General features: G+C 34.6%; 1 protein-coding gene across 1 annotated transcript in view; it reads right to left on the bottom strand.

Moving 5' to 3' along the window:
• LOC137639850 (uncharacterized) overlaps positions 1-11,126 on the bottom strand; it is a 21,034-nt gene extending 9,908 nt beyond the window's left edge. The window contains exon 1 of the mRNA XM_068372107.1: positions 10,972-11,126. The gene's annotated coding sequence lies outside the window, so the exon portion shown is untranslated. The remainder of the gene's footprint in view (positions 1-10,971) is intronic.
• Between the last annotated feature and the right edge of the window lie 564 nt (positions 11,127-11,690).

An 11,690-nucleotide genomic window follows, 5' to 3' on the forward strand; every position in this document is an offset into this window, starting at 1 on the left:
AAAGGAAGATCTATGACAAATCAGGTGACCTATTTCAAAGATATGTAAGGTAAAATGACAAAATGAGAGAGATAAGAAAACAAAACAAAAACCAATTCTAGAAAAATTGATGGATGAGTTTTCATTTGTGTTCACCGATGTAGATCATCTATATTTGATAAGCGGAAAAAATTACCTAAGAATTAGGATAGACTACTCCTGCTACCTATGATCAAATCCTTCCACTCGATTCTGAACTGAAATAAATTTTACTGTGTAGCAGCAGAGAATAGTCCACAAGAGATTTGAAACCTTGAATGTTAACACAGGTTTAATTTGAGATTGCATACTAGTGCTCACGAAAAATAAACATTCCATAGACTCAGAGATTTTCATCACTTCATCGGAAATTATGCATGAACATTTCCTATCTAAGAAAGCCAAAAATACAGATATAAAAAAAGATTTAAGCTCCCGTCAAAACATTGCTGGAAAATTCATGAATTCTGCTAATGTATTTGATTGTAATTATCTGAAGGTCTCACCACCACATCCTGTTTCATCTCTACGGTGCATAGAATGAAAGCATTGAAAACTGGACAAGGAACTATTGTAAAACTAGGTGCGATATCCGAGAGGAGAATAACACTGTGAAAGTGTTGCTCTCATTACCCCTGCAATGTCATACAATAAGGAAAAAAAAATTGTTAAACATCCCCTTTGTCATTTTCCAACTGCAGTAAGTTCGCATGTGTCCACTGATGCAGCTCTTATTATGAATAACAAGAAAGGACGGGATTACTTAATCTATCATGAAGAACGAATTTCCCAACTTTTTGAGCTTCCCCTTCGTTACTCACTAAGAAGATCTGGCACTTAAAAATATAAATAGTGATTTACGAAACTTGGTGCAGCTTGGTTTTTGAAGGGGACATTTCGTCATGATTTAGATCACTATCAGGACCGTACACCTTTTAATGGTTACGAAACTGATGAGGGAGAGGTATTTGCACAAGGAAGGGAGATGATTATCATGTTCCAAAATTCTGGGACGGTCTACGGCGGTACTCCTCAAATTTGAGAGAAAATTAACTTGAAAACCCAAACTAGATCATTATTCTTTTTCTTTACAAAACACTAAGAACACGTATACTTTCCAATAAAAGCATCAAACCTGTTTATCCTGGACAAAGACAATCGATTTTCCAAATGAAAAAAAAAAAAAAAATCCACTGAGGCTGCAGACATGATTGACCATTTTTACTATGAAGAATTTCAGGATACATAGAAAACAAAAATGGTGAGTATCATCCAAGACTTGAGGAAGTTTTGAAGTAGTTTACAAAGAACGGTTTCATTTTGTTGGCTACAAATTTTGGGAACAAATCGTTCCCATTTCTTCAATAACTACCCTAATGTGAGCTGATCTTGCTTATATCGAGTGTTAGATTATTGAAATATAAGACAATTATCTTTAAAACGATGTTATTTACTGATGCCGCATACACACTATGACAGCTATTTATTATTATTACTAGCTAAGCTACAACTCTAGTTGGGAAACCAAGATGATGTAAGCCCAAGGGCTTCAACAGAGAAAATAGCCCAGTGAGGAAAGGAAATAAAGAAACCGAATAGTGTGCTTGAGTGTACCCAAAAGTAAGAGAACTTTAACCCAATACAGTGGAAGACCATGGTACAGATGCTATGGCACTCCCAAAACTAGAAAACAATGGTTTGATTATGGAATGTCCTTCGCCTACATGAACTGTCTACCATAGCTAAAGAGTCTCTTCGACCTTTACCAGGTGGAAAATAGCCACTGAACAATTAAAGGGCAGTTATTAACCCCTTCAGTGAAGAATTATTATGTTATCATAATGTCAGGTGTATGAGGAATGAGGTGAATGTGTAAAGAATTGGCCAGTCTATTTGTTGTATGTGTAGGCAATGGAAAAACAGCCGCAACCAAAGAGGGCCTAATATAGTACTATCTGGTTGAGATACTACCGCTGGAGACTTATGGGGTCCTTTGACTGGCCAGTCAGTACTATATTGGATCCTTCTCTCTGGCAACCGGTCACTTTCCCTTTGCCTACACATGCAGCGGATAGTCTGGCCTATTCTTTACAGATTCTCCTCTGTCCTCATACACCTGACAGCACTGAGATTACCAAACAATTCTTCTTCACGCAAGGGGTTAACTACTGCACTCTAATTGTTCAGTGGCTACTTTCCTCTTGGTAAGGGTAGAAGAGACGCTTTATCTATGGTAAGCAGCTCTTCTAGGAGAAGGACATTCCAAAATTAAACCATTATCCTCTAGTCTTGGGTAGTGCCATAGCGTCTGTACCATGGTCTTCCACTGCCTTGGGTTAGAAATATCTTGCTTAAGGGTACACTCGGGCACAATATTCCATCTAATTTCGCTTCATCTTGTTTTATTAAAGTTTTATAGTTCATATAGGAAATATTTAGTTTAATGTTACCGTTCTTAAAATATTTCATTTTTCCTCGTTTCCTTTCCACACTGGGTTATTTTCCCTGTTGGGGCCCCTGAACTCATAGCATCCTGCTTTTCCAAGTAGGGTTGGAAAAGCAACTTGGCAAGTAATAATAATAATAATAATAATAATAATAATAATAATAGCGGTAGTATCCAAACAGGTGGTTGGTGCCTCGGCCAACCTACTACCTACGGAAGGTTGTCCTTTTTCTTAAGTTCTATAAATGCGAATCAATATTTTCTACAACAAGCATGCCCAACGATCATCTGGATGCGCTAACGAACTTAAAATATGACATGAAAATTTGAAGAACAGTTGTTCCACTTTTAAGTTGCTCTGTATTAAGTTACCAATATGAATATTTACACGTTTTTCCGTTATTTTCCCCTCAATCTCATTTACCAGTACTCATTATGCAACTAATAAAAATAAACCAAACACCATTTTCTATAGTTGATTAATTTGTAAAATCTATTATCATTACTTTTTGTCTCCTTTTACTACTTATACTGTACACTTATTTCTATAAGTACTCCACCAACATAGATAAAAAAAAAAATAAGGAAAAAAAGGTAAATTGAAAGTGTAAGTTTAAAAGAAAAAAAAACGAGGAATAAGTCACATGAAACAGATTTTGGGAACGCTTTTGCTTTCAAGAAACTTGATGATCAATATAAGGCATCTATTTAAAGAAAATAGACAAGGGAGCAGAAAATACCGGAGGAAAAAAAAAAGGTCAACAACTGGAACGACCGACAACTGTGAAAAGTTAACGGTGCCCTTGTGACGTGGGTAGTGGGCCCAAGGTCTAGGGCAAAACGACTTGAGATGGAAGCTTCAGCTGCCAAACTGAACACTGGTTATATCGTGGGCAAGACTTCTAGCCGATAGTTTGCTCTTCTGTTAGGTACAGTAATTAATAATGTCATACCGGGGATAAAAATCCCAAATAATTATTCGCGTGAAAATCTCTCTCTCTCTCTCTCTCTCTCCTTTTTTTTCACTCATTTCTGATACTTTAGGATGTTACGAAAATTAGGACAATGCTATGACCGAGCCGGTCATAGCATTGTCCTAATTTTCAGCGAAAAAAAAAGAGGATTGGACACTGCTGCAAGCAGTAATAATTTTGTAAAATTTGCCCTAAATGATCATGTGAGAGATCTACTGTAGCTGACCTAGTGTCATATCATTTACAGTAGGCCTATCAGGTTCCGTTACTAGACGCTGTCAAGTAAAAGCTATCTTTCATGCGAATGCCTACAAAAACAGCATCTCTATGCATTTTAGGAAAAAGAAGAAAAGGAAAAAAATTAATGGTATTATGAACCTTTTCTTTCGAAATATTTCGCTTTTTTGTATTCGATCCCATTAGATACATTTCAGTTCTTCATTATACGCTCAACCGTGATCATATATATCTTTTCCTTTCAAAGTCAAACATTTCCATCGAATCAGTCTTTATTGAACAAATAATATTATTTTTAAAGATTATGAAAAACCTTCAACTACATGGAAACTAAGAAGGTTAAATTCTAACAATACTTGTTTTTCATACTCACAATGTACCCAATCCCGATTGTTTCTACTTTTTTAAATCAGTATTCATTCATTTATTTCATGTGGCACATTCGAGACTTTTTGGGCAGACTTGAAAGCTAAAAGTTTTCCCAGTCTCTAAAGTCCCCTACCTATGACTTGATATGATATTATCTTAATGAATATTCCTTTTATTATTTGTAATATCTCAGTAAGTTTGTAATGTTAAATGGATGTCACGATGAAGAGTAGAAATATTAGAGCTACTTTTTGCATCGTATAAGTCCTTCCTGAATTATTAATATGATTGTTAAAATCCATTAGGGAATGTAAATAGAATTTTCTTAGCTTAACTCCGAGAGCAAAGATTAAGCCGGGTGGTAATTTCCTTTCATGCTTATCTCCTCCAGGAATTATGAGCTCATACACAAAACGTGCGACGAATGTTAGTCCGGGACGGTCTAGGCACGGTTCAGCTACTTTATACATAGACCATAGGTCTATTTACATACCTACTGTCTACGCCTCTACGGTCTAAGTATCTCAACTGTGCTGTAGACATAGAACGAGAGTCCGGGTAACTATATGGAGTGATGAATATGCATTTTCGTCAGATCACTAGTTGATGTTATTACGATAATTTCCTCCATTTAAGGACACTTGAAAAAGTTTATAAAACGGTATCTTCCCATTTTAGTATCATTCCATTTTAACCACAAGAAACGAAACCATGATTTACAAGGCAAAGAGAAAAATATGTTACAAAATCTACGGCAGTAAATTCATAATTAACTTGTGGTGAAAATACGATTTACGCTAATGAGTTTGGAATTGTCTCTAAAATATCAATTGAACGTTCTTCTTACAACTATGTGATAAGGATCATGAAAGTTGATAAAACCTCTTGGAGGGTCGCTGTGATCATTTTATTCTCAGTATCTCCACACACACACACATATAATATATATATATATATATATATATATATATATATATATATATATATATATATATATATATATATATATATATATATATATATATATTCATACAACACGCCTTAAGATGGGGGAGGGTGTTCGAGAGGATAGCCTTACTGTCTTTACCAAGTCTTTCGTGACGACGATACTTGCTCTCCCATTCAAGTTGCATCCTACCGTAGCCGACTATTTATATCACACATTAACACACACACACACACATGCACACATATATATATATAATATATATACACACACACACACACACATATATATATATATATATATATATATATACGTTTATTATAAGTTTTCGTTTGTACATTCTGAATTTACTTAAAAGATTAAGAGTGCTTTATTACGATGAAAAAAAAACCACGGGTGTAACCAGATTCAACGGTTGTTATATATATATATATATATATATATATATATATATATATATATATATATATATATATATATATATATATATATATATATATATATATTACTTGCTAAGCTACACCCCTAGTTGGAAAAAGCAGGATGCTACAAGCCCAGGGGCTCCAACAAGAAAAATAGCTCAGTGAGGAAAGGAAACAGGGCAAAATAAAATATCTTAAGAAGAGCAACAAGATTCAAATAAATATCTCCTATATAAACTATAAAACCTTTAACAAAACAAGAGGAAGAGAAATTAGATGGAATAGTCTGCCCGATTGTACCCTCAAGCAAGAGAACTATAACCCAAGACAGTGGAAGACCATGGTACAAAGGTTATGGCGCGACCCAAGATTAGAGAACAACGGTTTGATTTTAGAGTGTCTTTCTCCTAGAAGAGCTGCTTACCTTAGATAAAGAGTCTTTTCTACCGTTATATAGAGAAAAGTGGCCACTGAACAATTACCGTGCAGTAAGAAGAAATTGTTTGGTAATCTCAGTGTTGTCAGGTGTATGAGGACAGAGGAGAATATGTAAAGAATAGGCCAGACTATTCGGTGTGTCTGTGTGTGTAGACAAAAAGGAAAATGAACCGTAACCAGAGAGAAGGATCCAATGTACTACTCTCTCGCCAGTCAAATGACCCCATAACTTTCTAGCGGTAGTATCTCAACGGGTGGCTGGTGCCCTGGCCAACCTACTACCATATATATATATATATATATATATATATATATATATATATATATATATATATATATATATATATATATATATATATAAACTCCTCTCCTGTAAACAGCATAGTTGTTACGTATAATAAATGTTTCATCATACTAATTAGAGTTACTTGACACGCACTTTTTACTGCAATTAGGTACGAAATACCGAAATGTTGTTTGTCTTAGAAAGCATAATCATTACTAATGAGGGACCATACGCCAGGTGACTTACTATTAAGCCAAACTTTCCGAATACTCAACACGCACACCAATTTCTTCCTCTGACGCCTTTCTCAAAGTAAAACAAAATTCTCAGTGTGGTACAGAGGAGAAGACTTATTCATGGAAACCTACGAAAAATATCAGAATATGAATAAACGTGGGATGTAGTGTATATTTGACATATGTTATTTTCAAATAGTAAGTACAGTTGGACACAGAGGTTCCTGGCACACCTTGCTCTGAGGAAGTGCGCGGCCACACCATTACTGAGCGGAGAGTTCCCGTGTGTAGCCCGGATCAGGATTAATAGAGTACTCTATTAATTCTTACCTAGCTAACTACTTATGCCATCTCTCCCTAAACTCATCTGTTTGGTTACTCGCCGCGCAGCTAGGGTGTGACAGGGTGCACTTCCTCAGAGCGTGGTGTGCCAGGAATTCCCGTGTCGAACTGTACCTCTTTTGACGAACACAATGCTGGGATACAGAATATTATCGCTTATCAATGACACGCAAGAGACCGTGTTACAGGTTTAATCAATGATATATTGAGATTGACAATAACATTTCGATATAATCACGTGAGTATTTACGTGAATGATTGACTTCAAATCGTCTGTTACCGCAAACATGGTTGTCATCATTCCTTTTGCTATTCCGAGAAAACAAACAAGTGTAGCCGAAGGTTTACATGAAATATGGGATATTGAAAGACAACAAATTTCATCATTAACAATACAGTCAATAAACAGGAGAGGGAAATATAGTTTTTTATATATATATATATATATATATATATATATATATATATATATATATATATATATACAGTATACATACATATATATATACATATATATATATATATATATATATTACTTGCTAAGCCACAACCCTAGTTGGAAAAGCAGGATGCTATAAGCCCAGAGGCCCTAACAGGGGAAATAGTCCAGTGAAGAAAGGAAACAAGGAAAAATAAAATATTTTAAGAACAGTAACAACATTAAAATAAATATTTCCCATTTAAACTATAAAGACTTTAACAAGAAGAGAAATTAGATCGAATAGTGTGGCCGAGTGTACCCTCAAGAAATGTGGAAAGATTTCTACATACTGATCAGAAAAGATTATTCAAACACATTCGAGAGAGCCAGGGTTAATGCCTTTTCGTAATATGTACCAATTATTCATACTGAATCATTGCCAGATGCTTAGATACTATGATTTGCTCCATTCCAAAAAATACTTTAAATTGATACACTTGGAAAGCAAGAATTCAAGGTTTCCTGCTTTTCTGGTAAGTTATAACTTGTAAAAGTAATGATTAGGCTGTCAATAGACCGTCCGTTATATAGGCCTATATGAAGCTCAGGGGAGCTGCTAAGTTTAAGGTGGCAAAAAATTTTCACCATTTATTGAATAAACTATTACCAAAATGCATAGCCTAAATGACGTTATCTTTCTTTTAAACATTTAAAGGATTTTTTTTCTAAAATTACAGACGGACTATTACTGCATTTATGTAATGAAAGTATAAGCTATCTTCCATATTCATCTTGTTTCAACAGTGCATTTGAATATGGTTGGTTATTGTTCTGTAACAATCTTGAATATAGAGCGTGAGGAAATAGACAGGCCAACAAATAAAAAAGTAATTAGAAAACGAATAAACAAATAAAGAAAAACGAACACTACCCCAGATAAAAGAGCCTGCAGAAGGACAGTGTTTACTTTTCATGTTCCTCGTTCAAGGCACTAGGTAAAGGCCATCATCACCTTGCATTAGAATCAGCAATTACGTTCGAATGAACATAATGATAAAACAGCAACAGAAGAGCGTTGCCAGATGAGAATGAGATGACATGGCACTATTTAGTATCACTATTCAGTCAGCGTGACTCAAATGCTTCTACCTTGGCCACCCAAATTAGTTATGGATTCAAAATCATTAGCAGACCATTTGTTTTGCTTCCTTTAAGTTGACAACTAGGATCTTCTTCTTCTTCTTCTTCTTCTTCTTCTTCTTTACAGCATTATTAGCTCATTTATATAGGGTAGCTGTTTTTGGCTCGATCTGTCAAATACCATGTTTTACTTACTTTCGTAAATTGCGGTAAAATAACCGTAGTTTTGTAAATTAAGCGCAGCGAGAAAATTCGTCGGTTAAAAGTGTGCACTTAATGTAAAAGTAATAACAAGAAGCACACCGCACATGCGCTCACATATAATCACAGGCTCACAAGGGCGACCGTTCAAGAAATAAAGTGTGAATCCTGCTAACAAATACAGCGAGGGTGGAACGAAGGAGCTCAAGGACCCCAAATGTCCTTCCGAAATGATGATGGTGCAAAAAATAAACTGCACGCAAGCACTTGGTTTTTTTTATCTTTTTCTTATTGGGTATGTTGTACATAATTGATTTTTTTTTTCATTAATTGCAAAGTACTGTATTACGAGAATGAATAACATATTTTATATCACCAGATTTGATGTAATCGATTGTCAGGAATAACTCCTAGTAATAGAATGACAATACGTTTGAATTAAAATAGTGAAAGAATGCTGAACCCTTTGGCACAAAACGACCGGACTTCGTTGAATTCCAAATGAATATCGGCTGAACCTCCGACATGCCAATATGTTCAAGTATCTCAAGATTTGTTAAAAGGTCACATTATTACATCAGGTTATACTATATATATATATATATATATATATATATATATATATATATATATATATATATATATAATATGTATATATATATATATATATATATATATATACATATATATACAGTGTATATATATATATCTATATATATATATATATATATATATATATATATATATATACACACACACACACACATATATATATATATATATATATAAAATGTTGCATAACGTGGTGCAACAGATTGCTATTTTGTAGCGAATAAGATTAAAAATAGAAGGACATATCATTAAACAAGCTCTCCTAACGACCACATACATAATGAGACTAGAGACTTACAAAGATGCAATACAACCAAAACAAACCAAAGAAAGAGCGATAAAAGTGAGGCATTGTAACCACATAAGAGACTTTATGAATTTCAAAATTGAAAAAAGGTCAAGCTTTACTGAACGCATGCAAATATAATTGATGAAAGCTTGGCACAATACATTATTATTATTTTATTATTATTATTATTATTATTATTATTATTATTGTTGTTGTTGTTGTTGTTGTTATTGAAGAATCTGAAAGGAAAGGGGTCAGTAATTAATATTATTATTATCATTATTATTATTATTACTTGCTAAGCTACAACCCTAGTTGGAAAAGCAGGATGCTATAAGCCCAGGGGCCCCAACAGGGAAAATAGCCCAGTGAGGAAAGGAAAAAACGGAAAAATAAAATATTTTAAGAACGGTAACAACGCCAAAATAAATATTTCCCATATAAACTATAAAACCTTTAACAAAACAAGAGGAAAAGAAACTAGGTAGACAGTGTGCCCGAGTGTACCCCCAAGCAAGAGAATTCCAACCCAAGACAGTGGAAGACCATGATACAGAGGTTATGGCACTACCAAAGACTAGAGAACAATGGTTTGAATTTGGAGCGTCCTTCTCCTAGAAGAGCTGCTTACCATAGCTAAAGTCTCTTCTACCCTTACCAAGAGGAAAGTAGCCACTGCACAATTGCACTGCAATAGTTAACCCCTTGAGTGAAAGAAGAATTGTCTGGTATTCTCAGTGTTATCAGATGTATGAGGACAGAGGAGAATCTGTAAAGAATAGGCCAGACTATTCGGTATATGTGTAGGCAAAGAGAAAGTGGACCGTAACCAGGGAATTTAGTACTGTCTGGCCAGTCAAAGGACCCCATACCTCTCTAGAGGTAGTATCTCAACGGGTGGCTGGTACCTTGATCAACCTACTAGTGGGAAAGAAACAATGATTTTGTGAATTTGTAGACCAATAACAAACTGTACAGTAGGCCTTAGGACTACACATTTTATGTCTACAATTAGAATATATATATATATATATATATATATATATATATATATATATATATATATATATATATATATATATATATAAGAGAGAGAGAGAGAGAGAGAGAGAGAGAGAGAGAGAGAGAGAGAGAGAGAGAGAGAGAGAGAGAGATTCACGAACACATCCCTGTGCAACCGATCATTGCACAAACTTCACAATTTCCATAAAATGCAATAATTCCATAAATTTGCCTGTTTACTAACATTTGGAAAACAATTATTTAAAAATAGAGATTAACTTTTCATGAATAACGGAAGTCACATATTCAAGTTTTTCCTTTTTCTTAACACCGTACTACGAACGATATAATAACGCTGTTATCTTCGTCTGCTACTTTCCTTTTTGTTATTCAGTGCCTATTCGAATCATAATACCACCAATTCCTTTAAAAAAAGCCTTGCCGACTTTACCAAATGCCACAGTCGGTCAATAAGAGCCACTTCTTTCAACGCATGAGATTATGAACACAAAAAATATAATAGTATTACGTTACATATCGTATCCCATGAACAGAGCACAGACACACAACATATTAACTCCTGGACACTCACTCAATGTCTTGCCTCTAGTAGAGGTCGCTGGAGAACTGAATGCGCTATGCCCAATGATCACAGTTTTATACCCTCACACTAACAGCGGGAGGAGGAGTAACACCGACCTGCCCTTCTCCACCCCTGTACGTCGAGGGTACATCCATAGCAGCAGGGCATGAAGTGCCAAATCCCCTCCTGGGATTCAAGAGGATGCTATAACTGCAGTCCGTACATAGCTGTCGCATACTTCCGCCATCGTATTGTATGTTTGCTGGCCACCACTGTGCAGAATTGCACGCAGCCAGTTTAATTAGACCTACATGCACGAAACTTGAAGCTTGTTTCGTGAAATGAAAGAGTGGATTTTTAATGTACTTGTCCTTTAACTCACATAGATGTGTACGATTGTTAGAATCCCATATATATATATATATATATATATATATATATATATATATATATATATATATATATATATATCAAGTACATAAAAATATATAATTAGTGTTATTAATTGCCAATTTTAACTTTAAAATATATAGATAAGAGTAGATATATACAAATAAATAAATAAAGAAAGAAAGAAAATACGAGTATGATGAAAGCAATGAAATTGCAGTGATGGTTACAGTTGGGAATTACTTATACTGGACCAAATAGCCATGAAGTAAGGTGTAGTGTTACACCAGCCTTGAATAGCAGAAAGCAGGTCAAGTTATTTACCATCAGTAATTTCA

This window comes from Palaemon carinicauda, chromosome 4 (genome assembly GCF_036898095.1).
Source record: "Palaemon carinicauda isolate YSFRI2023 chromosome 4, ASM3689809v2, whole genome shotgun sequence".
Taxonomy (NCBI): domain Eukaryota; kingdom Metazoa; phylum Arthropoda; class Malacostraca; order Decapoda; family Palaemonidae; genus Palaemon; species Palaemon carinicauda.